The following is a 27,477-nucleotide window of genomic DNA, read 5'->3' on the forward strand; positions in this document are numbered from 1 at the left end:
TCTACATACAGAGCTTGAGACCGCTGCTGCCGCTCCCTCATAAACAGGGTTTCAATGCAAAATAAACAAACTCTTACCCCTCAGGATCAGCTGCAGGCTTGCCACACAGGGGCTTTGAACATTTGAAAGACGTCCTAATGTCTTTTTCTCATGTCCTCTCTTCCCTCAGACTCCCTCTGCTCCGGTCGTTACTTTCGAGCCGCTGTACTCGTTTGATGAGAAAGACTTTGTGTTCTTTTGACCTGGAGTCAAGGCCGGGACGTCTCGTTTCATAGCTGTTCCCTGTGTGGCCAGACTGCTTCTGAAAGAGATGTTGTGTTTGTATCTGGCAGAACAGCAATAAGGTTTCTACTCCATGGAAACCCTTCTGTACTCTCCTGTGCAACTTTGTGACACAAGGTTCACAGGTGGTACCAAGTGGGGTGTTGCACAGATGGATCCTCTGAACGTTCCCCTTCTAGTGGACCCAGAGAATCTGCTGCCTCTTCCCAGGGACCTGCTTGCAATGATGGGCCCTACTGGACAACCTGGAGGGTTTCCTCCTCGCCTCTGAGCAGACTTCCATGTTGATGCGTTGGTTCACGTGTAACTGGGCTGTCATCATCTCCCCTTATTCTGCTGGTCTTGCGAAACCTCCCATTGAGAGACTTGGAGATTATGATTTCTTGAAGCAGCAAGGTCTTCTTTGTACAGCTATGAGCTCCCTTGCCATGAGGTATTCAGTCTGTCTCTGGCAGCTTGACCCTCATCACCTTATACAAGCACAGCTGCAGGACCTGCTTCACCTTATCCAAAGCTGGTTCTGAAAAGACACCATCGAGTGCCTAGTGGAGAAGATCACTGTTGACACAGTGGTATCTGGGATAGCTGAGGAGCTCCAAGATGAGTTGCTATGGAACGATATTGACTCATTGATCACTTTGGCTCGTAGATTGGAAGGCACCCATGCCGCTTGGAAGCAGGGCGGTTATTCTTTTCAGACTCCTAATCCTCCCTCAGCCTGCCAAGCCTCTTCCACCGGGCAATCACTACTCCTTCTTGCCTCAGCCACAGCCCCAGGCCAAAGCTTTTTTCCCCCAAGAGCAGTTTTCCGTGCCTGCCACTCATTCTGCCAGTCACCTTTCTCTTGCCCAGACACCCAGATCTGCTGAAGTTGCTGTTGAGAGCCCTACAGTTGGCACACCAAGTAGAAGACATCGTCGTGGGAACTCCAAAGCTGGGTCCGAGTGCAGATGCTTGGGCTGTGACCAGATCGGACATCTGGCTAGGGAATGTTGCCTCTCCCCTGCTCATTCCATGGAGGTCAGCCTAGCTGAGTTGTGTTGCTCTCAGGTCCCCTCTAAGTCTCTGAAGAAAGATGGTTTCAGGGTGTCTGTTGCGTTAGCCTGCCAGGAGATCCCTGCCTTACTGGACTCAGGTAGTGACCACTGTGTGATCAGACGTGACTGGCTGCAGAAGACTCCCGCCTCTGGCACAGAGCGAGAAAGCATACTCCATGTTCATGGTGATGTTAAGGAATATGAGACTTTGTTACTACTTCTGAAGTATATGGGACAAAATCTCAGAGTCTGGACTGCCATATCCGATTCGTGTCCTTGACCCTTGCTACTAGAGAGGAGAAATTCACTCTTTCCTCGGGTCTTGGCCGACTTCAAAGCACCAGCGCCAACACTTCCTGACACTTTGGAAGGAGGGGAGGGACTAGTGGCCGACAGGGTTGGCCAGGAAACTGACTTGGAAATTGAACCAGATCTCTCCAGGCTGCCCGGCCCTTCAACCTCTTCAGAGGCGGTTGCTGCAGTGCCCCAAAAGGGAGGCACTGGCTAGCAAGCAGACAGATTTTGCGTGCTTGCAGTAGGCTAACAGCTTCTTGTAGTTTATGTTTAAACAAGTTTGGAATATGGTAGAGCATTTTAAAAAACTGCCAAAAACCCATTATTTTAACATGGTGTTCTCATAGCTTTATTTTACTGTAGCGCCGATATACCGTATATATGCACCGAATTATCATTTTATTTCATGGCTCCACAATCTGTACTAACCCCTACTTTCTCTGCTCTTCTTTTGCCATTTTTCTGTGGTAGTGATCTGCACCACCACCACCTGATCTGGACACCAACAATGTGTGCACATGTGCAGTTGTGTTTAGGTGGCCCATCAACCCATTGTACATTTCTGTCCTCAATTGTGCTTGGGTTTAGTAACATATTTCTGTCGATTTATTTCTGTCCTCACATAAGAATCAACCCATTACTGTTGACTCAGGCTCCTCGCACTCAAAAACTGCTTGAAGGTATCATCCCTTATTCCCAGCCATTAACAGTAATACTGTGTTTCTGTTACCTTGACCCTGGGATTTGTCACCATTCATAGAGAGTACCTAAGGGTACATCTTTCACCATCTTACAATGCGGTGATTGCAGCCATTCCCCAACTCTCTGTGAATAGATCTCATGGCCACTGATCAATGGACAATTTGCATATAATTGATCACACAGCCCATTTGTTAGTCAATGATGCTAGTTCGATCATCATGCCAAGGTCCTGTTTATAAGGTTGTTGAAACCTGCAGTCAACTGAGACTGAGGAAGTCACTTGGATAAGTGATGAAATGTATCATGTCCAGATGAACAGAATCAACATTCTAGAATTTCTTTACCTGGATTATTAAGCACGCATCTAGACATTTTGACTCAATTTGCTAAGAACTGCCTAAAGCTTGTACGTGAGCAAACAGCACGTAAGATGGCAGATTACAGGAACCACCTGAGATTCAGCCTCAGATGTAGACAGAGTGAAATTACACCTAAAAGTCTACAGATGAATTCGTCAGTAAAGGGTCTCCAAGCTACAAAAATCCTACAGAAGGCACAGAGCCAGCTTCTAAACGAACGGGTGAGACAAACTAACTTTACTATTGATGTTTTAAAATCTAAAGAGGAGCAGATCCGACAAAGACTTTCATCGCTTTTAGATGGGAAAACGCTTCAACAGGTGATTGAATTCACTGAGAAGGCTTGTCTAGCACAGCACGAAAAGTCCAAGACCAGGCAGCAGAGGAAGTTTGATCTACTTGTGGTGTGCCAGAAACATCAGCATATGATAGGGAGTGTCCTCTACACCCAACAGAGAGAAGGATGCCAGACACAAACCGAGGATGTGGACAAGTGGGTGAAGAATCTGTCTGACAGACAACTCATCCAAGCAGAGACAAATGCTCTTGCTAAAGGGTTCAACTTTGCTGTCACACTGAAACAAATCCCGCTAGTGGAAATGATCACAGCCACAGAGTCAGCAATCAGAAACAACAACATTGCAGAAGTGGAAGCGGAACAACTGCGGATAAAAGTTTCAGCATGTCTCAGCAATGCTAAGCCCCCTGCATCCAATATCAGTATTGAGGAGTGGAACAACAACAACAACAACATTTATTTATATAGCACATTTTCATACAAAAAAATGTAGCTCAAAGTGCTTTACAAAATGGAGAATAGAAAAATAGAAGACACAATAAAAAATAAAAATAAGTCAACATTAATTAACATAGAATAAGTAAGGTCCGATGGCCAGGGTGGACAGAAAAAACAACAAAAAAAAAAACTCCAGAGGCTGGAGAAAAAAATAAAATCTGCAGGAATTCCAGACCAAGAGACCGCCCAGTCCCCTCTGGGCAAGGCGGAAGGAAGGAAGGCTCTCACAGCACTCTGTAAGGACGACAACATCATCATACTTCCAGCAGACAAGGGGAGGTGCACAGTGGTGCTGAACCAGACAGAATATAATGAGAAAATTTGGTCTCTGCTTAGTGACAAAAACACTTATGAATTCCTAAAACGAGATCCAGGTAGTGGTTACAGGAAAAAGGTGATAGATTGTCTCATGCAGTTAGTGCATGACAACGCTATTGACTGCACCTCATACCACAGATTATACCCAGGGGAAGCTACACCAAGTCTGTATGGTTTACAGAAGATACATAAACAGGATGCACCGTTAAGACCCATTATCTGCATGATCAATTTGGTTACATATAACATCTCAAAGTTCCTGGCCGCTGTCCTCAACCCGTTAGTAGGCAGCTCAAAACACCATATTCAGAACACTTTGGATTTTGTGGAGAAGGTGAGAGATGTCATTATGGAGGCAGATGACACTATGATCTCGTATGATGTTACATCTCTATTCACTTGCGTTCCTGTTATGGAAGCAGTGGAGGTGGCCTGTAAGAGATTACAGGATGACCTCACACTCAGCAATAGGACCACTCTCAGCACCAACCAAGTGTGTCTGCTCTTGGAACTGTGTCTTCAATCCATATATTTCATATACAAAGGCCAGTACTACAGATAGAAACATTACTTCCCTGTTTCCCCCTTTTTTTGTACTTACCTTTTTACTGTGGCAGCATACTTACTTTGTTGTATCACGATAGATTGGTTGCTGGGTGTTTTAGTTGTTTTAGTATTAGGTTTAGTATTAGGATTGTCTTATTTATTTATTTATTTATTTATGTTTAGTTTCAATATGTCATCTGTTAGAGCTGAGAAAATTTATTTCAAAACCAGTAATGGCACACTGCATGATAACATGCAATGAATCCACTTGACCATTCATAGTTTTCCTCCTCTTTCTCTGTACGTTTATCATTTGTTTGCTCAGAGGTTGATGCGCTTGCTGCTTCCTGTGTAACAACAACATTTATTTATACAGCACATTTTCATACAAATATTGTAGCTCAAAGTGCTTTATATGATGAAGACAAAGTCAGAATTAAAATAAGACAACAATAATTAACATAGAATAAGAGTAAGGTCCGATGGCCAGGGAGGACAGAAAAACCAAAAAAAAAATTCCAGATGGCAGGAGGAAAAAATAAAATCTACAGGGGGTCCTAGGCCATGAGACCACCCAGTCCCCTCGGGGCATTCTACCTAACATAAATGAAACAGTCCTCTTTGTATTTAGGGTTCTCATGAAAGGACTTGATGATGATGGTCATGTATACTTTTGGCCTTTAATCCATCAATGTAGGAACATCATGATGCTTTGATTAGGTGGTGATGGCACAGATCGCCACCACAAAAAACCGGCAAAAGAAACAGAAGAGAGAGTAGGGGTTAGTATGATTTTAGATCCACCATGAATAGTTATTATGAAGAATTGAACATACAGAGTATCAGGATTAAGTTATAGTGAAGTTATAAAAAGGCCATGTTACAGTAATGTGTTTTCAGCAGTGTTTTAAAGGTCTCTACTGTATCAGCCTGGCGAATTCCTATTGGCAGGCTATTCCAGATTTTAGGTGCATAGCAGCAGAAGGCCGCCCGCCTCACCACTTCTTTTAAGTTTTGTTCTTAGAATTCTAAGCAGACACTCAGTTGAGGATCTGAGGTTACGATTTGGAATATAAGGTGTCAGACACTCCGATATATAAAATGGAGAGAGATTATTTAAGGCTTTATAAACCATAAGCAGAATTTTAAAGTCAATCCTGAATGACACAGGTAACCAGTGTAGTGACATCAAAACTGGAGAGATGTGCTCGGATTTTCTTTTCCTAGTTAGGATTCTAGCAGCTGCATTCTGCACTCGTTGTAATCGATTGATGTCTTTTTTGGGTAGTCCTGAGAGGAGTGCGTTACAGTAATCTAGTCGACTGAAAACAAAAGCGTGAATTAATTTCTCTGCATCTTTCAATGATATACGAGATCTAACTTTTGCTATATTTCTTAAGTGAAAAAATGCTGTCCTAGTGGTCTGATGAATATGCAATTTAAAATTCAGATTACAGTCAACAGTTACCCCTAAATTCTTTACCTCCGTCTTGACTTTTAATCCTAGTGTATCCAGTTTATTTCTAATAGCCTCATTGTATCCATTATTGCCAATCAATAAGATTTCAGTTTTCTCTTTATTTAGCTTGAGAAAGTTATTACTCATCCAATTAGAAACACAAGTAAGACATTGTGTTAGTGAATCAAGAGAGTCGGTGTCATCAGATGCTATTGATAAGTACAGCTGTGTGTCATCAGCATAGCTCTGGTAGCTCACGTTGTGCCCTGAGATAATCTGACCTAACGGAAGCATGTAGATTGAGAAGAGCAGCGGACCCAGGATAGAGCCTTGTGGAACACCATATTGGATATCATGTGTCTTTGAGTTGTAATTACCACAACTAACAAAGAATTTTCTCCCTGCCAGGTAGGATTCAAACCAATTTAAGACCCTGCCAGAGAGGCCCACCCATTGACTAAGGCGATTTCTAAGAATGTTGTGATCAATGGTGTCAAATGCGGCACTCAGATCTAAGAGGATGAGAACAGATAAATGGCCTCTGTCTGCATTCACTCGCAAGTCATTTACTACTTTAACGAGTGCAGTTTCTGTGCTGTGATTTGTTCTAAAACCTGACTGAAATTTATCAAGAATAGCAGGTTTATTGAGGTGGTCATTTAACTGCATAATGACTGCCTTCTCCAGAACTTTACTTAAGAAAGGCAGGTTAGAGATGGGTCTAAAATTTTCAAAGGCAGAGGGGTCAAGATTATGTTTCTTAAGTTGGGGTTTAACTACAGCAGTCTTAAGACAGTCTGGAAAGACCCCAGTATCTAGTGACGAATTTACTATGTCCAGAACATTATCAATTAGCACGCCTGATACTTCTTTGAAATACCTTGTTGGTATCAGGTCAAGGACGCAGGTGGAGGGTCTCAGTTGAGAAATTATTTTATGTAAATCAGGTAAATCTGTCCCGGTGAAAGAATTTAATTTGTTTATAATGGAGTACTGAGGCTCAGGAGGATCCTTAGTGTTGGGGAGATATACTATGTTATTTCTAATATGAATTTTTTGATTGAAGAATGCAGCAATACCCTCACAGGTTTTACTGGATGTATTTTAGAGGCATTCCTTTGTGTTACCTGGTTTAACAGACGATCAATCGTAGAGAATAAGACTCTGGGATTACTAGCATTGTTATTTATAATCTTAGAGAAATAGCAGTGCCTCTCAAGACGGACTGTGTTATTGTATTCTGTTATTTTAACCTTCAATATTTCATAGTGGATAGTGTGGACTAAGCCCCAGACACAGACATGCAGACATGTTAAATTCACCACCACACGTTTATTTATACAATATTTACAATAGTCCCAGTGCCACACAACCCACTTTACCCGAAGTCCAGGCCTCACACTCAATGCCTTCCTTTCTTTCAGGCCACCTCCACTCTCTTCTCCAGACCTCGTCCTTCTCCTCACCCAACTCCCACATTGAATGAAGGGAGGCGGCCCCTTTTATAGTTACCTGGATGTGCTCCAGGTGCTTCCCAGAAATCTTCCACCGGCACTTCCCAGTGTGGCGGAAGTGCCAGCTGCGCACCCAGAAGCACTCTGGGTGTCCCCGATCCTCTTCCTCCAGCACTTCCGGGTGTGGCAGAAGTGCAGAGGTCCAGGGCTGTGTAGGCATTGGGGCGCCCCCACGTTGGTGACCACAGGCCCCTACAGGGTTGAGCTTCCAAGCTCCCAACCCGTGGTTGCGCCTCCTCCAGTCCTTTTGGGCGTCCCGGCTGGGTACCACCCCCAGGCACTCGCCACAATAGTTAGTTTAGTCTTCCTCCATTGACGCTCAGCTCTACGGCATGTTCTCTTTAAATCCGACACTCTTTGGGTCTTCCATGGTATAACAATGCTAGAAGATTTTTTAACTTTCTTTTCAGGTGCAACTATGTCAACAGCAGCTCTCACTTTAGTATTAAATCTTTCCACCTTACTATTTACATTGTCCTCACTATTATAGCTGGCACTATAAACGGACTGATTGCTTAAAATGTTTGTAAGTTTTAAGGCTGCTGATGAGTCAAAGAAGCGTTTATTAACAATATGCTTCTCATGAGTGTTTTCTATCATTATTTCTATATTAAATAGTAAAAGAAAATGGTCTGATAGACCAATATCAATGATCTGCTTCTCATCAACTTTCAGTCCTTTAGTAATCACTAAGTCTAACGTATGAACTGCTTTATGTGTAGGCTGATTAACGAGCGTCTCAAATCAAAAGAGCCCAGGAGGTTCTATAAGAAGATGTATAAGAAGATGCTTCAAGCCATGCATCATCTTGAGGTAGTGCAGAGCCCTGATCCACCTAAAGGTATGTTAAAACAAGTTGAACGACTAGCTTATTTATTAAACCTTCATCTACTAAGTCTGAGACCTTAGGTAAAATTAAACTTAAATAATACTATTTGATGGTTGCAGAATATACTGGAGATTTTAAAGGAACATTATAAAATGGCTGCGATGGGCTGATGGATTTGTTCCCTGCCTTGTGCCCTGTGTTGGCTGGGATTGGCTCCAGCAGACCTCTGTGACCACGTAGTTAGGATATAGCAGGTTGGATAATGGATGGATGGATGGATTATAAAATGGTTATATAAGACTTATTTAAACAACTACCCCTTATAGATGAGTTAGCTCTGCATAAGGCTATTTCTTATGCTAGAAAAAAGTACAAGAACAAATTAACATCTAACTCTGACTATTTTTAGATAATTCATCTCTTTAACCTCGACTCTTGAGGTGAATGTGTCCTCTTCAAGATCAGCTGACGATGTTGTTCCTACAATATCTAAGGTGTCTTCCACATCATGTGGACCATTGCCCCTGATCCAGAACAGGTAAACACACAATTGCCTTTTCAGCCATTATGTCTGCCTGCACCTACTCCTGTGCCTTGGAATCCTCTCTCTTAGATCAATGAAGATAATGATAAACAACATCGTTCCTCTGTTACAGAGTCAAAGGTGGATGCCACTATCAATCAACTATACAAAGAGGTGACTACACCTCATGAGGGAGTGAAAATGACGAATGGCAATTTCTTAAAAAAACTATTTTAGTTTGCCAAAACTGATGCTCCTCTCACACCCAAAACTAAATTTAAAATGAATTATTACTATGATTTTGGCAGTTTGTGTCCACCACTTACAGAACTTTGTGTTGTCTTGGGAGATACTAATTTAATGGGTTTAGAACCTTAGGAACATGAAGAAGTCCAAGTAGAATTGGTGGATAATATTACAGCGCAACAATTAATTGTAGCTTTGGAGTGATTCCAGCCTAATTCTCTACCCAAGAAAATAATTTTATTAATTGGGTATAGCAACATTATAAATCCAAAATGTTCACAAATTAATTTGCATTTATTGCCACCACTCCTTAAGAAAGTCTTTCCTATGGCGACCCTTCATTTTGCACAGGTTCCTTTTACAAGGGACCAAAGAGTAAATGATGTAATTATTAAATATCATGAGCAGATGCTCAAAATAAAGAACATTTTTTTGTCCTTTTGATCCCGAGATTTCCATTACAGAGAGCATTTGGTCATTCTCATTATTTGGATATGGACTTGGCAAATGCTCTGGTAGACTACTGGCTGAAAAGAGCAAAATAATTTTGAAATATCATCTTCCCCCATCCCTACCCCTTACCTTAAAGTCTGCGAAACGGGTCCCCAAGATTAAAATTATTCATACCTCAGGTCCCTAAAGTTAAGTCACAGACTTAAACCCTTGTCCAAAATGCCCTAACCCTTGTCCAATATGCCCTATCCCTAACCCAATCCTAATCCTAAAATCAATGTATGTAAGGCCTAAACCTTAATTAGTGAATAAGACCCTGAGGCTAACAAATTGTCTTCAGGGCACTTATTTTACCCATTATTTGTTTACTTTTTAAACATGATTTTCAGCGTCTTATTTATACTAATTTTTAAACACTTATTAACCCTAATGTTAAGGATTTTTAAAGTTCACTTTTACGTATATTTCAATTATATCTTTATTTCATTTTTTTTTTTGTCAGTTTTTAGTTTTACCACTCCATTTCAACCCTCTATTTTAAAACAAATTTTAACTGCAAAAATTATGAAGTTTTGGTGAACTAATTTTAAACAATATGAATTTGGCTTCAGGGTGTTTTAGAGGGTGTATATAACTTTTTAATAAGATTTTATTTATGGGATTGAGTGTGCCAGAGCAGGCCATTTATGAGAGCCTTATCCCCTTTCCTACCCCTAGTTAGTAGGGTTGGGCTTTGCTCTCTTTTAGGTGCCTAATCTTAAGACTCCCTCTTCTTGCCAAATCTTAAAGACTTCCTAATCTTAAATAACACCTTTTAAAACCCTAATCTTAAGATTTTATAACCCTAATGCACACTGCCAAAAGTAGGTTTCTCTAATAACCTGAAAAATTTATTTAGATTTATGGGTTTTTTTTTAATACTGTATTTTAACTACCTTTAATTGCTTTTAAAACCTGATTACAATTTATTTATTTATATAATTTCATAACTTTTATGGACAGAATTTCTAGGCGCAGCCAGGGTGTTGAAGGGGTCCGGTTTGGTGGACTCAGGATTGGGTCACTGCTTTTTGCAGATGATGTTGTCCTGTTTGCTTCATCAGGCCGTGATCTTCAGCTCTCTCTGGATCGGATCGCAGCTGAGTGTGAAGCGGCTGGGATGAGAATCAGCACCTCCAAATCCGAGAGCATGGTCCTCAGCCGGAAAAGGGTGGAGTGCCCTCTCAGGGTTGCGGGTGAGATCCTGCCCCAAGTGGAGGAGTTCAAGTATCTCGGGGTCTTGTTCACGAGTGAGGGAAGAATGGAGCGTGAGATCGACAGGCGGATCGGTGCGGCGTCCGCAGTGATGCGGGCTCTGCATCGGTCTGTTGTGGTGAAAAAGGAGCTGAGCCGTAAGGCAAAGCTCTCAATTTAGCAGTCGATCTACGCTCATATCCTCACCTATGGTCATGAGCTATGGGTAGTGACCGAAAGAACGAGATCGCGAATACAAGCGGCTGAAATGAGTTTCCTCCGCAGGGTGTCTGGGCTTTCCCTTAAAGATAGGGTGAGAAGCTCAGTCATCCAGGAGGGGCTCAGAGTAGAGCCGCTGCTCCTCCGCATCGAGAGGAGTCAGATGAGGTGGTTCGGGCATCTGATCAGGATGCCTCCTGGACGCCTCCCTGGTGAGGTGTTCTGGGCACGTCCAACCGGGAGGAGGCCCCGGGGAAGACCCAGGACATGCTGGAGGGACTATAGCCGCTTTTCCACTGCATAGTACGGCACGACACGGTTCAGTACAGCTCACCTTGGTTCGGCTCAGTTCGGCTCGGTTTGCGTTTCGACTGCAGTTTAGTACCGCTTTAGAGTGGGTGGGATTATTCACGTGTCGTTAGAGTTGCGCCGCCTCTACTGCCGTGACACCGTGGAACTTTTACAACAACACGCAGACAACGACAACACTTTAGATCGACGACGCGCAAGGTTAAGTATCTAAAAAAAGCACATCACTAGCTAACTTTTATCACTGTTGCAAAGCATAAAATGAACTTAACTGCCAGTGTAACATTAAAATGCTGATTCTGTATATTACAGATCTTCCACATTTTGCAAAAAAGTCGCCGCAACAGACCATCTGTTTGGACATTTAACCGTGCTTCAGAGTGGTGGGATGTGATTGTTTTACAAACACTCAGTGGCTGGAGAACTTTCGAAACTTCCGCGTGTCTGTACCTTTAAAGAAAAGAATAGCCAGTGACGCAGTAATGACGATTTTCTTTGGCCAATCAGTGACCAGCAGAGTTTACACGTCACATTTTGGTAACGGTTCGGCACGCTTGGAACCTCGGCTGAGGTGGTACTAAAAAAAGGACCAGGTACCAGGTACTGTTCCCAGTGGAAAGCCCCGCAAAAGTGAGCTGTACTGAACCGTGTCGTGCCGTACTATGCAGTGGAAAAGCGGCTTTAGTCTCCCGGCTGGCCTGGGAACGCCTTGGGATTCTCCCGGAAGAGCTGGAAGAACTGCCCGGGGAGAGGGAAGTCTGGGCTTCTCTGCTTAAGCTGCTGCCCCCGCGACCCGACCCCAGATAAGCGGAAGAGGATGGATGGATGGATTTATATATCTGCTTTTAGCTGTCTTAATTTTGCAATTTTTAAAATTTATTAAGACAATTTTTTTTTAAGATAATAGATATACATTTATTTTAGTTGGTTTTTAGGGAATGTATGGTGGTATTTTAGAGGTATTTATGATCGCCCTGAGTGTAGTGATAAGTGTTATTAGACAAGATAATGTTGTCATAGTCGGTGTGCCAGTGCACTGTTTGCCCTCTAGGGGGCATTCATCCCTACGAACCTTAAACTAATTTATCCTCTTAACTATACAACCAACTTTTATTGCAATGATTGGTGCTTTACAGATGGCAGGATCTGATGCACATCTTCTGCAACAACCTATTTTTTAATAGACTGTCATAAACCCTACTCAAAACACTTAGTCAGTAACAAGGGCCCTGATGTTAAGTCACTGTTTTTGAGCTATATATTTTAAAATTAGACATCCTACCCATACCCATAAGGTTAAAATTGAATATTTGTCTATGTTTATTATTTAAGCCCTGATGTTAAGCCAAGTGATCAGGGCTATTAGTAATAACCCTATGTTAGTATTTTTAGGAAAATAAATTATTTGTATGACTATACACCTTATGTAGCTTATTATTTAATATAATAAACAGGAGATATCTTTTATGATCTCCTTGCATTTGAAAAGAATTTTAGATGAGGTGAATTAAAAGTCTGGTAGAAATATTTCTTTTGACACTATTTATTAAAGAGATCTGTTTTAATTAGATATTTCATTGGGTGTATTTAAAATTGTTTAGATTCAATTCTAATACTTAAATCAGTGTGCCTGTACATTTCCCTTCTTAGGAGCAATCTCCCCTAACCTAACTCACGGTCAGTGCCCGGTTTAAGTTTTAATTGATCAACCATTGAACTTTAGTATACTTCCACTTACTATTCATGAAGTTTTAAGTAGACCGCAGTGGGTATTAGCTTTTTAGCTTTTATTAGGTTCAAACCAGATGAACATTTGATAGTATGAGCATGACTATTAGTGTTTATTATTATTATTATTATTATTGGGGGCAACTTTTAAGGGTCATTTTAAGTATTTACATAGGGATAGTTTATTTATAATTCTATTTTAGGTATTTATTGGGAAATGTCTTATGATAAAATAGCCTTTAATTGAATTCCCTCCCTTTGCATGCAAATGTAAATGTTTAGGGATGAAGAGTACTTACCTCGTTTCTCCTGATTACCACCTGAGGTCACCCCAGACCATATAAAACTCTTTGGTCTTTTTTAAAAGGTGCCTCAATTGTTCCTCTGATGAAAGCCTCTGGATAGGTGGAAATGTTAGGATGCTGGCCCAGCATGGTCTTTTTATATTTCCTTTTTCTGCACAGTGGAAAAAGGGACAGATAAGTTTTCTGTGTATATACTTGTCTTTTAAATAAGCAAAGAAAGTTTAAAACAACAAAAAAAAAAAACTATTAACAATTTGTTTTTAACTGTTTTTACAAATGCCAAGTGTTTGGTTAACCTTTAACTTTTTCCAGGTTCCTGGGTATAGTAAGCATTTTTTTTTTCTATTTTTCAAAGTGCACTTCCCTTTTTCATACTGTTTCAATTTTTCTTTTTTCACTATAAACATTGTTTCATTTATGTACTTTTCACAAAATAATTTACACATTATAATAAATAACATTGTTTTTTTTCCCCCTTGGTTAAATACACCTTTTTTCTTAACTTTATGGTCTGGGTGTGTATAGATTATTTATTAATATGCTAGGACTAATTCCCTTTTAATCTTAATATTTTCTACCTAAGGATTTTTTTTGTGCTTTTATTTATTTATTTTTAGGATGACCACTCTATGTAGGTTAGACAAAATCTGCTTTAAACGATTACAAGCAATCCATCACCTTTCAAGTTGTCCAACATCCTTCTCCACCTAAGGGATTGGCCAGACGGGTAGTCAAACTAACATCTTTTATTAAACTGTCTGTTGTGATGTGAGATTTTGCATGTAAGTTGATAAATATTTTGTATGTCATTATTTGTAACTTGGGCAAAGCAATGTAATATTAGTGTTACATTACTGAGAAGTATCCATCTTTAAGAATGGGTCTCTTTGAATTTTACAATGGGGTGGGGGGAGGAGTACCTCAAACAAGTTTGGTAAATGTTTCTCTGAAGTCTTTCAACCCCCATAGGAAAGCCAGGCTGCCTAACTGCCGAGCTTTACCTTAACATATGGTTTGGGGGTGTGAAGGTGCTCTATTCCCGTATTGGTCTCAAGTATGGCTGTTTGGAACTGGCTTGTATGAAGAAGCCTTTAAGTACCATGATGTCCTATTGGCTCTAGGGGTCGCACAGAAAACCTATACATTTGCTTGTTTTACCTCTCTCTCCCTCTCACTCTCACTAAACTGATGAAAGACCATCTCACACCATGAATTGAAAAGGACAACACAATGAAGAGCACAGCTCGGCAGCCATATTGAGACAGGCATGCGGACTGTTCTGAAGAAAGCTGACCTCAAAATGAAGACTTAGCTAGAGACATTTTAATTAACTAATAATCTGTATGCTGCCTAACCATTTATCAGGTTGTATGGTTGCCAATATTCAAATGTACATCGCATATTGTTGTTCATGAATATTATCAATACATTGTTTAAATTGTAACTTAACTCCTTCTTGTCTTTTACTAAACCTAATTGCCTGAGGTTATAGATGTAGAAGGGAAGGTGGGGAGAAGTTATATGATTACAGTACCTTATAAACAGTGGCAAGTCTGTGAGTTTTTAGGTGCTCTAACAAAGGCTACATAATAATACAAAAAGGGAAAGTAGAGCAATATATTACTCTATCAATACAAAACACTGTCTTTTCCAAACCCACAGGTTTTAGATGAAATTAAAGACATGGAAAGTTGGATGGCTATGAATGTCTATTTTAAGAGACCATTACAATCTGGTAATAAATTTTAAGATACCCCAGATAGATGAACTAATAATTCATAGGGCAGTTAATTTTGCTAAAAACCAATTTAAGAAAAAGTTAACATCTATTTCTATTCAATCTTTTAGAAATATCTTGTACTCCCAGCTGGTTGATTCGCCACTTCCATTGGCGGCAGCTTCTAGACCAGTAGATGAAGGTAATACAGAATTGGCTTCAATACTTAACCCCGTATCCTGAGACTGAAGTACAGGTAGCTGTCATCCATATTAATTCTACCCCTAATATAGATGTTTTTAAACCTTTCAACACATCTGCTAGGGTGAGTGGGATGTATTTTCTCCACCTTCTCCTTCTGCAGATTTAGGTTGGTCAGATGGTAGTTGTAAGGTTAAACCACCAAATTAAAGGGTGGTTAGTGATGAATGGTGATGTTCAGAAAAGCACCAATTCTGAAGCTCCTCCTTTGCAGTCAATAAGACCCAAGGGTCCAAAATTTAACACATTGGCAGCCAAAAGTTGTACAGCCTTACAGTCCTTAAGGGAGATGTGGTGGTTTGCAAATTGGCTCTAGTTATGATCAATTGTCTGCAGTTTGAGAATTGTGGAGAAATATACAATTATAGTGTGTGTGTGGTGGGTTTTTCATTTTTTTTGTTTTTATTCTATTAAAGAAAGTACCAACTCAATCCTATGTATTTAATTTTATATTTACTTTAGGTCTAAGATGTGGTGGATAAAAATAAATGTGACCGGTTATTGTTGCAGGAGGTTAGGGTAGTATAAAATCAGATTTTCCTGTGGGAAACATTTCATTACTAAGTCCCAGATTTTCTATAAGAGCCAGAGCTACAAAAATAGCTTGAGACTTGAATAAAGTACCAGGAAACACATTTTCTAAAAGTATCCCCTTGCAAAATGTAGAGAGATCTCAACCATTTAACTACTTAACTATACAACAATAGTGCAATTGCAATGATTGGTGCTTTACAGATGGCAGGATTTGATGCACATCTTCTGCCACAACCTATTTATTAATAGACTGTCCTAAACCCTACCCAAAACACTTAGTCAGTAACAAGGGCCCTGATGTTAAGTCACTGTTTTTGGGCTATATATTTTAAAATTGGACATCCTACCCCTACTTATAATAATAATAATAATAATTCTTTGTATTTATATAGCGCTTTTCTCACTTATAACCCTAAGGTTAATATTGAATATTTGTCCATGATGTTAATGTTTATTATTTTAGCCCTGATGTTAAGTCAAGTGATCAGAGCTATTAGTAATAACCCTGTATTAATTGTATTATACATTTAAGTTTTTTTTAGTGTTTTTTAGGAAAAGAATTATACACATTTATCCCCTGTATATTAGATTAATAATTAAATATCTTTTGAACCCCTTGTTTTTTTAGAAATATTTTAAAAGAATTTTAGGTGGTGAATTAAAGGTATGGTAAATTTATTTTAATCTATTATTAAAGATGTTTTAATTAAATTTCATTGGATAGAATATAATCTAAACAATCATAAATACAATACTTAAATCAGTACATTTCCCTTCTTGGAAGCAATCTCCACTAACCTAACCCTAATTCTGGTGGGCAAAATCGGGGATCATTCAAAGGGTTAATTCTGGATCAATTCTCAAGTTTAATAAAAGCACTTTTGAACTGCATTTGTGCACCAGCCCTTTGCAATGTGTGTGCATTTATTTGCCTGGCCTATCTGGTTACCTTATTTACGGTGTGGGGGTAAACGGGACTCGGAGGATGAAGGTACCACAATGATGCATTTTGCAGGCATGTTGCTCTTTCTTCACACACATTTGCTGAACAGTTCCTTGTCTGAAAGTTCTAAGTTGTTGGTGTGTCACAGAGAGGATGTGCAACGTTGTTCATAATGGCACTCGTTTTTTCTTTCCTTCACTACATCCTCCAGGGGCTCCAGAGTACATCCTATAACTGAGATACCATAAGTTGAAACTGGAAGAGCAGGGTCAATTTTTAATGAAACCATCTGGTGGTTATGATGATATAATGGAGAAAGTCAAGGAGATGCTTTTGAAAAGATGAGGCCCAGTACACAGTACAATACAATACAATACAGTTTATTTTTGTATAGCCCAAAATCACACAGGAAGTGCCGCAATGGGCTTTAACAGGCCCTGCCTTTGACAGCCCCCAGCCTTGACTCTCTGAGAAGACAAGGAAAAACTCCCAATAAAACCTTGTAGGGAAAAATGGAAGAAACCTCGGAAAGGCAGTTCAAAGAGAGACCCCTTTCCAGGTAGGTTGGGCGTGCAGTGGGTGTCAAAAGTAGGGGGTCAATACAATACAATATACACAACAGAACAATTCCTTAAGACAGCATAATAAAAATTTTAGAAGTACGGTTTAACAGTAGATGATATGACATAATTAGGTTTGGATATTTTTAGAGTCCTGGAGACCTCATCCATCTAGCTGCCTCCCCATTTGGCCATGCCACGGCTGAAACGTTGCTCCGATGAAAGGACCCTCTTTCCCATGATTCCTGTGATCCTCCATCAGGGATGACTTTACCATAGGCAGGCAAACAACTTGGCAGGTGGGCGTGGCACCAATGGCCACATTTGGGTACCGAGAAAAGAAACAGAATAGGTGAGGGTTAGTATTCAAATATAATTATCATGTTACTTATGTTATAGTGCTAATGACTAACAACAGAGATGCAGTATGTACAGTTAATCAGCAGCTCTAGTCAGGATATGCTAAACTGAAGTAGTGAGTCTTCAGCCGGGATTTAAAGGCTGAGACTGAAGGGGCATCTCTTATGGAAGCAGGAAGACCATTCCACAGTTTAGGGGCCCTGTAACTAAAAGCTCGACCTCCCACTGTTATTTTATTAATCCTTGGAATCCTAAGCAGACCGGCATCTTGAGATCTTAATGTGCGCTCAGGTTTGTAAGTCATGATAAGTTCAGACAAGTAAGCGGACCTTGGCCATTTAATGCTTTATATGTTAAAAGGAGGATTTTGAAATCTGCCCTAACTTAACTGGGAGCCAGTGTAAAGATTTAAGAACTGGGGTTATGTGTTCATATTTTCTTGTTCTTGTAATAATTCTTGCAGCGCATTTTGGATTAACTGGAGGCTGTATAGAGAACAGTTTGAACAGCCAGTGAACACCGCATTGCAGTAGTCAATCCTACTAGAGATAAATGCATGAATTAATTTCTCACAATCCTGTTTATTTAGAAAGCGCCTTAATTTCCTAACATTTTTAAGATGGAAAAACATGTTTTGGACGACTTTGTAATATGTGCTTTAAATGACATGCTAGAGTCAAAGATAACTCCTAGATTGCGGGCTGATTCAGTAAAATTAATTGGGATTCCAACTGAGTTAAATGATGACAAAATATTGCTGTGATCAGCGTCATTCCCTCCAACAATTAACATCTCTGTTTTATCTGTATTTAAAGACAAGTAGTTCTCATTCATCCATTCCTTTAATTCACTAACACAACTAATTAAAGACAACATCGGAGAAACTTCATTTGATTTAAATGAAAGGTATAACTGGGTGTCATCTGCATACAGTGAAAATTAACATTATGTTTCCTAATGAGAGATCCCAGTGGAAGCATGTAAAGTGAAAACAGTAAAGGTCCCAGTACTGAGCCCTGCGGACACCATATTGAACTTCTGTGTATAATGATGGAGTACTGTCTGCACATTTCTGTACATACTGGAATCGATTTGATAAATAAGAACTGAACCAAGCGAGCACGGGGCCTGTAAGCCCAACATCGTTTTCTAGCCTGTGCAGTAAAATAGAATGGTCAATGGTGTCAAATGCTGCACTTAAGTCCAACAACATAATTACAGTGGAATTTCCTTCATCAGAGGATATCAGAATGTCATTTACAACCCGTGTTAGTGCCGTTTCTGTACTATGACCAGTGCGAAAGCCAGACTGGAATTTCTCAAATAAATTGTAATGCGTAAGGTGTGACTGAAGCTGACTGGCGACTACTTTCTCTAGTATTTTAGAGAGAAATGGTAAATTTGAAATAGGCCTATAGTTATTTAGTATGTGTGGGTCTAGGTCTGACTTTTTAAGTAAAGGTTTAATGACTGACACTTTTAGTGCATCAGGTACTGTGCCATGCAGTAATGAACTATTGATAATGGTTAGAATAGGCTGCAAGAACATCCATTGCACTTTTACTAGTTTTGTTGGCACTGGATCTAGGGAACAAGTAGTGGGCTTCATTTTAGTAATTAAAGTTAAGACTTCCTGCTCAGTTACAGGATTAAAATTATTAAAGTGCTGAATGCAATGTGACAGGGTCTGCTAAGCTAGTATTTGGTTTGTACTGTGATGCTGAGATCTGGGATCTTATATTTTTAATTTTCTCATTGAAGAAGTTCATAAAGTCTGTACTGCTAATATCTGTTGGTATTTTGCACTGTTGATCTGAATTCCCATTTGTTAATTTAGCCACTGCTCTAAAAAGTACCCTAGGATTTTTATTATTGCTATCTATTAATGTAGAATAGTATTCTGAGCGAGCTTTAAAGAGGGCTTTTTATATTTATTACACTCTCTGTCCATGCAATTTGAAAGACATGTAGCTTTGTTGTTCTCCATCTGCTCCAGTTTTCGACACTCTAATTTAAGAGCTCGAGTATTTTCATTAAACCAGGGAGAGTTTCTATGTGCTTTGATCACTTTTGTTTTAGGGAGCCACTGTGTCCAGAGCATCTCTCAAGGTCACATTATAATGTGATATTAGCTGATCTAAATTGTTTTCCACGTTTACATTTGATGTTAACTGATCTAAATGGTTTTCCACAATTACACTCGACTTACTCAAGGTATCTATAAATTTTGAAGCAGAATTACAATCTAGATGTCACACTGTCTTTGTTTTAATCTGCGAGTGCTGGCATGGGCAGAACTAAATCAAACGTAATTAAGAAGTGATCGGAAATAACTACATTTAATGGAGTAATATTTAAATTTTGAATTTCAACTTTGTAAGTTATAATTAAATCTAATGTATGGTTATGATTATGAGTTGGACCTTTGACAATCTGACAAAATCCTACTGAATTTAACAAATAAGTAAAACATTTGCTAAAAGTGTCAGTTTCCACATCAATGTGTACATTAAAATCCCCATCAGAACTACGTGATCATAATTTATAGCCAAATCAGACAGAAGGTTGCTAAATTCAGTCATGAACAATGAATATGGCCCTGGTGGTCTGTAGACTAGCACTATAATTGTGTTGGAATCTGTTTTAATATTTAAAATGAATGCCTCAAAGGATGTAAAGTTGCCTAAATTTTTAGGAGTGATTTGCATTTTGTTACAATGAATTATTCCAAGGCCTCCTCCTCGACCAGAATCTCTAGACTTATGAAGGAACGAGTATCCATCTGGTGACGCCTCAGCTAGGGAACAGTGTCACATTTACTAAGCCAGGTTTCAGTAAGAAGACACAGATCAGATTTTGTACTTAATATATATCATTTACCAAAACAGCTTTAGTGCCAAGAGAGCGAATGTTCAATAAACAGCATTTAAAACTGCATGGTTCTTTCTGAACTGCTGATATTTTTTTGTTTTAATTTGAATTAAATTTCTATTACAGATGCCCCTGGTGGAGTGTCTGGTTTTATCCCTTGGTCTAATTATACACCTTATTTTTGGTTATCAATTAATTTATGGTTTGTATCAAGACAGTGCAATGTGGATGGATGAAGATGGTCCTGATTGGATTTTGAGAAGGAATATTTATCAATAGAAGATATACCAGATATTCAGAAGAAAACCATGGTAGAGATTCAGATCTCAAGTTTTGTTCTGCATTATGTATTGTACCCAGTGCCAGTAAAATGAATACAAATGTAAACAGAAAAAATGTTATCTAATTGATGATGAGGGTTATGTGTGTGTGTTGATGTGAATAAAATGTGATGTCATTAGCAAGTGGTGCCTAATAATGTTTAAGATGTCAACATACAGTGAAAGGGCAGCGATCAAATGGCAGAGGGACATGCAGCTTGAATGGTTGAGGTGATGCGTGGTGGCACCTAGAGGTGAAAACTTAATAAAAAAACAAAACACATGGTAAAGTAATAACACAAATATACAAAGTGTACAGAAGTAGTACCCTGAAGAATTTGTAGAAAAGTCTAAAATCATCACATTAATAAAAATAAATATTGTTTATTACAAGTTTTCAGGCTTGTAGTATCCGAATGAGAACAGGCCATTCAGCTCAATAAAGCTCGCCGGTCCTATCCACAGTATTCTTGTAAATTAATCAAGTTGAGTTTTAAAGGTCCCTGAAGTCCTACTGTCTACCATATTACTTGGTCATTTATTGCAAGTGTCTGTGGATCTCTGTGTAAAGAAACTTCCTAATCTCTGTATGACATTTACCTTCTCCAAGTTTCCAACTGCATCCCTGTGTTCTTGGTAAACTCATTTTAAACTCACACTCTCAGTCTACTGCACTAATTTCCTCAGCTCTTTTCATCTTCATAACTCATCCCCCAATTAATTCATCTTTGATGTCTGGCTGTGTTCCAGTTGCATTTAAACATGCTGTAGTTCAACCGCTGATCAAAAAGAGCAACCTGGATCACTCAGTTCGCTCCAACTTTAGGCCCATTTCTAAACTCCCTTTTTTATCAAAAGTCTTAGAAAAGGTTGTTTATAACCAGTTACAGGCTTACCTTGATTTTATTGGGACTTCTGAAAAATTTCAGTCTGGTTTTAAGCCACGACACAGCACTGAAACTGCCCTCCTAAGAGTGCTTAACGATTTGCTTTTAGCTGCTGACTCTGGTAATTCTGCCATTTTGATTCTATTGGATCTGACTGCAGCGCTTGATACAGTAGACCATAGTATCCTTCTATCACGCCTTGAGGTATGTGTTGGCATCAAAGGTTTTGTTCTTAAATGGTTCCAATCTTACTTTCTCAGTCCATTTAGGAAGTACTCATCTTCAGTATCTTCTCTTGGCTGTGGAATACCCCAGGGTTCCATTTTGGGGCCAATCCTCTTTTCATTGTACATGCTTCCATTGGGGTCTATATTTAGAAAGCATAAAATCGCCTTCCACTGCTTTGCTGATGATCTTCAAATCTATCTATCTATTCCATCAAATAGTCACCCAGCTATTCAGACTTTGTTGAACTGTCTCCGAGATGTTCAAACATGGATGGAGATAAACTTTCTCAGTCTGAACAAAAGCAAAACTGAAATTATTGCCTTTGGAAAGTCCAATGTCCTTAGTGGGTATGACAGTGTTATTGGATCTCTGGCATCTTTTTCTCATCAATCTGCCAGAAATCTGGGGGTAATTTTTGACTCTGCTTTTAAGTTGTATAAACAGATCAGCGCAGTTGTAAGGTCCAGCTTTTTTCAACTTAGACTACTTAGTAAAGTCAAGCACTACATTCCCCATGAACAGTTTGAGACAGTAATACATGCTTTCGTTACATCACGCCTTGACTACTGTAACTCATTATACATAGGTCTCAGTCAGGCACAAATTCAGAGGCTGCAAGCCGTTCAAAATGCAGCGGCCCGCCTTCTGACAGGGAAGAAAAGCGTGACCATATAACACCTATGCTGGCCTCCCTTCACTGGCTTCCCTGTTCATTTCAGGATCCAGTTTAAAATATTACTGCTTGTTTTTAAAAGCTTAAATGACTTGGCACCTGCTTACTTGTCGGAGCTTCTTGTTCCGTATTCTCCTGTCAGAACCTTGCGATCCTCTGATCTTCAGTTACTCGATATTCCCAGAATAAAGCTTAAAACCAGAGGAGGCAGAGCATTTTCGGTAATAGCCCCCAGTTTTTGTGTGGAACAGCCTCCCCTTGGAGTTGAAAGCAGCCCAGAATCTTAATCATTTTAAAACCCTGCTTAAGACACATCTGTTTTCATGTGCATTTAATTCTTTCTGTTTTTATGAAGCTGGTTTCATCTTGTTTATTACTATTATTATTATTATTATTATTATTACTATTATTTTTATTATTATTATTATCTTGTTTTGATCTTATTGATTGGTTTAGTATAGTAGTGTGTAATGTATATTGAGTATATATACGCTGTGTAGTACCTGCTAACCTTTTTGTCTTTTAGTTGTACAGCACTTTGGTCAATGAAAGTTGTGTAAAGGTGCTTGATAAATAAATAAATAAAAAATCCCCTGTAGCCACTGAATCAGCCTAGTCGCTCTTCTCTGGATCTTCTCTTTTCCAACGCTGTTATGTCCTTTTTGTAGCCTGGAGACCCAAACTGCACCCAGGACTCCAGTTGAGGCCTCACCAGTGTGTTATAAAGCCTGAGCAGAACCTCCTATGACTTGTACTCCACACATCAAGGCGCTATATAACCTGACATTCTGTTAGCCTTTTTAATGGCTTCTGAACACTGTATGGCAGGAGTTGTAGTGGACTCTACACTATCAACTAAGTTCTTCTCATAAGGTGGACTCTCGATTTTCAGACCTTCCATTGTGTATTGAAACCTCACATTTTGTCTTCCTACATGTAATACTTTACACATTCTGACATTAAATTTTAACCGCCACAAATCTGCCCAAGTCTGTATGCTGTCCAAGTCCCTCTGTGATGATTCAACAGACTCCTGATTATCTGCCAGTCCACCTATCTTGGTGTCACCTGCCAACTTCTCCAGCTTGTGACTTATATTCCTATCTAAATCATTCATAAATATTAAAAATAGCAGCGCCCCCAGCACTGACCCCTGCTGGACACCACTGTCAACATCAACCAATTCTGATGAGGTTCCTTGCCCATAACCCTCTGCTTCCTGTGTCTGAGTTGATTTTGCACACACTTTATTGGCTACCAGGAGGTCTGAAGCCTCTAGAAAGTCAAACTCTGTTAAAAGTTCTGCTTGAACACATATTTGTACAGCCACAGATATTTCTAGACCCCCGGGGCACTGGATGACTGAAGTCTTCAGAGACGCTCGACACCTTTCAGTTTGCTCATTCTCATTGGACTCTCGAGCCGATCTCTTCGTGTCTCTCTGTCTTCTCACCCTGGCCACCTACAGGGAACTGAAGAAGAACAGCCTTGGAACAAAGTGTGAGTTCGTAAGTCTACAAAGAAAGGGGTCTGTCTGAAGTCATTAAGCACCACTGAACCCAGTATGCTGATGATATGCACCAGTGGGTGGGCTGGGATGGACTGGCACTTTTTAGTGTGGGTTTCTTTATTTAGTTTTGTGTTTTAGCTGCATGCCAGTCTGAGTTACATCAGAACCTACTGGTTTGGTTAATTAGTGTGTGTTGAATGGATCTGATGTCATAAAAATGTATTTGTTTTTTTCATTTATTACAACCAGGAACTGAAACTGCAGCTTTCACCCAGTAGTCTGCTGAACCTCTGAGCGGTGAAGACTTTGGAGCACGTGAGATTGTGTTCTTCTTGATATGATAATCCTGATGAGTGTCTCTGCTCACTTCATGTCTCCTTCAGTGCTTCAATGTGACAGTGCGTGTGTATGTGTAAGTGTGTCACACAAGTGCTGTCATTCATCTTTCTTTTGTCCCTGTGCTCTGTTTCTGTGCTCTGAATGTTGTTTGCCACTCTTTCCTTTCTCTTTTTCACTCCCTTACATCCATGTCTTCTCTAAGGAGTCACAGTTTGCCAGGATAAGTAAATACGTTTGAGAAAAGAAGAGAAAAAGATCTGACAAGACCAGTGAGGCCATAAGACACGCTGAGGAATAAATGAAAAAATATATGAAACCAGTAATGGCGCACTGCATGATTTTTTTTTTCAATTTTATTGATTTTATTAAAATCAAATAACATTCCATACGCATAAATCAAGTTTTACATAAAATAAAAAAGGTTCTAAGCATATCAACCCCTACCCCTAAGAAAGAGAGCTAGGGCAGCAGTGTAAAACTTTATGGTAGTGAAAATAAGTGAATAGATGAATTAATAAATTAATCAGATATATGGAGTAAAAGAGGGGAGAGGACTTGCTTCCTCAATTCAAATGCTTATTCTAAAATGTTATTTATGAGATCCTGACAGGTTTTGAGAAAGTTTTGTACAGATCCTCTAAGTGTGAATTAGATTTTTTCCAATTTCAAATAGCATATAGCATCAGTTACCCAATGACTTAGAACAGGAGACTTGCCAGTAGTGTAGTAAAGGCCATTACAGTTTGTTTGTCCTTCTCCACTTGAAGCCCCCCTGTAAGCCCCCCAAACACAGCTGTTAGTGAATAAGGAGGGATTATGACTCCAAGGCTGTCTGAAAGGCATTTAAAGATTTTGGTCCAGAATGATGTTAATTTGTTTTTTATTAATTTTATTACAATCCATACAAAGCAATCAAGATTTTACAAAAAGAAAAATTGAGTTAAGAACAGATCGATCCCCACCCTGAGAGAGAGAGCAAGCCAAATAACGTTAAATTTAAGGCTTGTAAACATACCTATTTTAAAAAAAAATTCTCTGTGCTTTATGAACTTACTAGCAGAATACCCAAGGCCGCAGCGGAGAAGCAGTGTGTTAAAGAAGGTACGAAAAAGAAAAGGAAAAATTTTAAAATAACGTAACATGATTGTTAATGTAATTGTTTTGTCATTGATATGAGTGTTGTTCTCATATCTATCTATATATATATATCTCTATCTATCTATATATATATATATATATACCAGCTTGGCAGCGAGAAGTAGTGTGTTAAAGAAGAAAAGAGAAAGAAAAGGAAACATTTTGAAAATAACGTAACATGATTGTCAATGTAATTGTTTTGTCACTGTTATGAGTGTCGCTGTGATATATATATATATATATATATATATATATATATAGCAAAATACCAGCTTCACAGCGATGTCATGTGTTAAAGAAGTTATGAAAAAGAAAAGGAAACATTTTAAAAATAATGAAACATGATTGTCAAAGTAATTGTTTTGTGTATTTGGTGGCAGCGTCACAAAGTTGTTTTCGTAGCTGCATCAGAAAATGTACCACGACGTCTGACACGCCTCCTTTTTACTGTTTTCTCACAGCTTGGATTGCTGCTGTCATATATATACACACACACACACATATATATATATACACATACATACATACATACATACATACATACATACATATATATATATAGACATATATACAGTAATCCTCCTCGATCAAGGGGTATGCTTCCAGACCCCCGATAGGTGAAAATCCCAAGTAGAAACCATATGTTTGTATGATTATTTTTATATATTTTAAGCCCTTATAAACTCTCCCACACTGTTAACATTATTAGAGCCCTCTAGACATGAAATAACACCCTTTAGTCAAACGTTTAAACTGTGCTTCATTACAAGACAGAGATGGCAGTTCTTTCTCACAATTAAAAGAATGCAAACATATCTTATCTTTAAAGGAGCGCGTCAGGAGCAGAAAATGTCAGAGAGGCCAAAAGAAAAAGCAAACAATGAAAAAATCAATACATGCTTTTAAGTATACAGAAGCACCATGATAAAGCGGCATTTTGTAGAGGAGCCGTCCGTGTCCTCTGTGCAAACAGCCCCTCTGCTCACACCCTCCGTCAGGCAGAGAGAGTGAGAAAGATAGAGAGAAGCAAACAAAAGCCACGCTGGTTTTAGTTAATATGTAATACATGCTCTGATTGGGTAGCTTTTAAGCCAATAGCATCCCTTTTATGAAATCAACTGGGCAATCAAACTGAGGAAGCATGTAACCTAAATTAAAAGACCATTGTCCACAGAAAGCGCGAACCAGCGAAAAATCCGTGATATATATTTAGATATGCTTACATTTAAAATCCAGCGATAGAGTGAAACCGCAAAGTCAAAGCGCGATATAGCGAGGATTACTGTATATATATATAGACATATATATATATATATAGATATATATATATACATATCTTCATATCTACATATCTATATACATATCTACATATACACATATATATATATATATACATACATACCTATCTACATCATATATTCACACACATACATACATACACACACACAAATTATATATATGTGTGTATGTATGTGTGTGTGTGTGTGTATGTTTGTATGTGTCTATATGTGTGTGTATAGGTTTGGTCACTGAGTGCAAGGGAAAAATAATAAATTATAGTCTATAAGTTATTAAACAGTAAAACGTTTTAAAGAAGTACAGGTACATTGAAATTACATTTTCTATGTGATAGTTCAAATTTGTTCCTCGCCTCGCCTCGATTGTGAATCGCCTTAATATTATTTTGCCGTGGTGTAGAAAAGGGGTCCCGTGTTTGCACTTGTCTGGGCTATAGCGCAGGGGGAGGATGAAAAAATTTAAAGTGCTCACTTTGACTTAAGGCAGAAGCGCAGTCAGCGCCTCAAAGGCGGCACAGCTATGCAGCGCGCTGGCTGCTCGACTTTTGCTGGGCAGGAGACCCCAGTTTGCAGACACGTTCATGATATCAAAAAGTCTCAGCGCTCTTTGGAGGTCATTCATATATTATATATATATAGCAAAATACCCGCGCCTCGCAGCGGAGAAGTAGTGTGTTAAAGAAGTAA

The 27,477-nt window shown here is 39.2% G+C and overlaps 1 long non-coding RNA gene and 1 pseudogene across 1 annotated transcript; both read left to right on the forward strand.

The window, feature by feature from the left end:
• Positions 1–945: 945 nt before the first annotated feature.
• Positions 946–13,252, forward strand: LOC120524787 (annotated as a pseudogene).
• A 547-nt stretch (positions 13,253–13,799) lies between these two features.
• Positions 13,800–15,107, forward strand: LOC120526733. The gene is made up of 3 exons (XR_005633154.1): positions 13,800–13,934; positions 14,815–14,887; positions 15,001–15,107. It is a non-coding gene; the product is annotated as an uncharacterized LOC120526733 (long non-coding RNA).
• Positions 15,108–27,477: the final 12,370 nt, after the last annotated feature.

The sequence above is a fragment of the Polypterus senegalus genome, chromosome 3 (assembly GCF_016835505.1).
Source record: "Polypterus senegalus isolate Bchr_013 chromosome 3, ASM1683550v1, whole genome shotgun sequence".
Taxonomy (NCBI): domain Eukaryota; kingdom Metazoa; phylum Chordata; class Cladistia; order Polypteriformes; family Polypteridae; genus Polypterus; species Polypterus senegalus.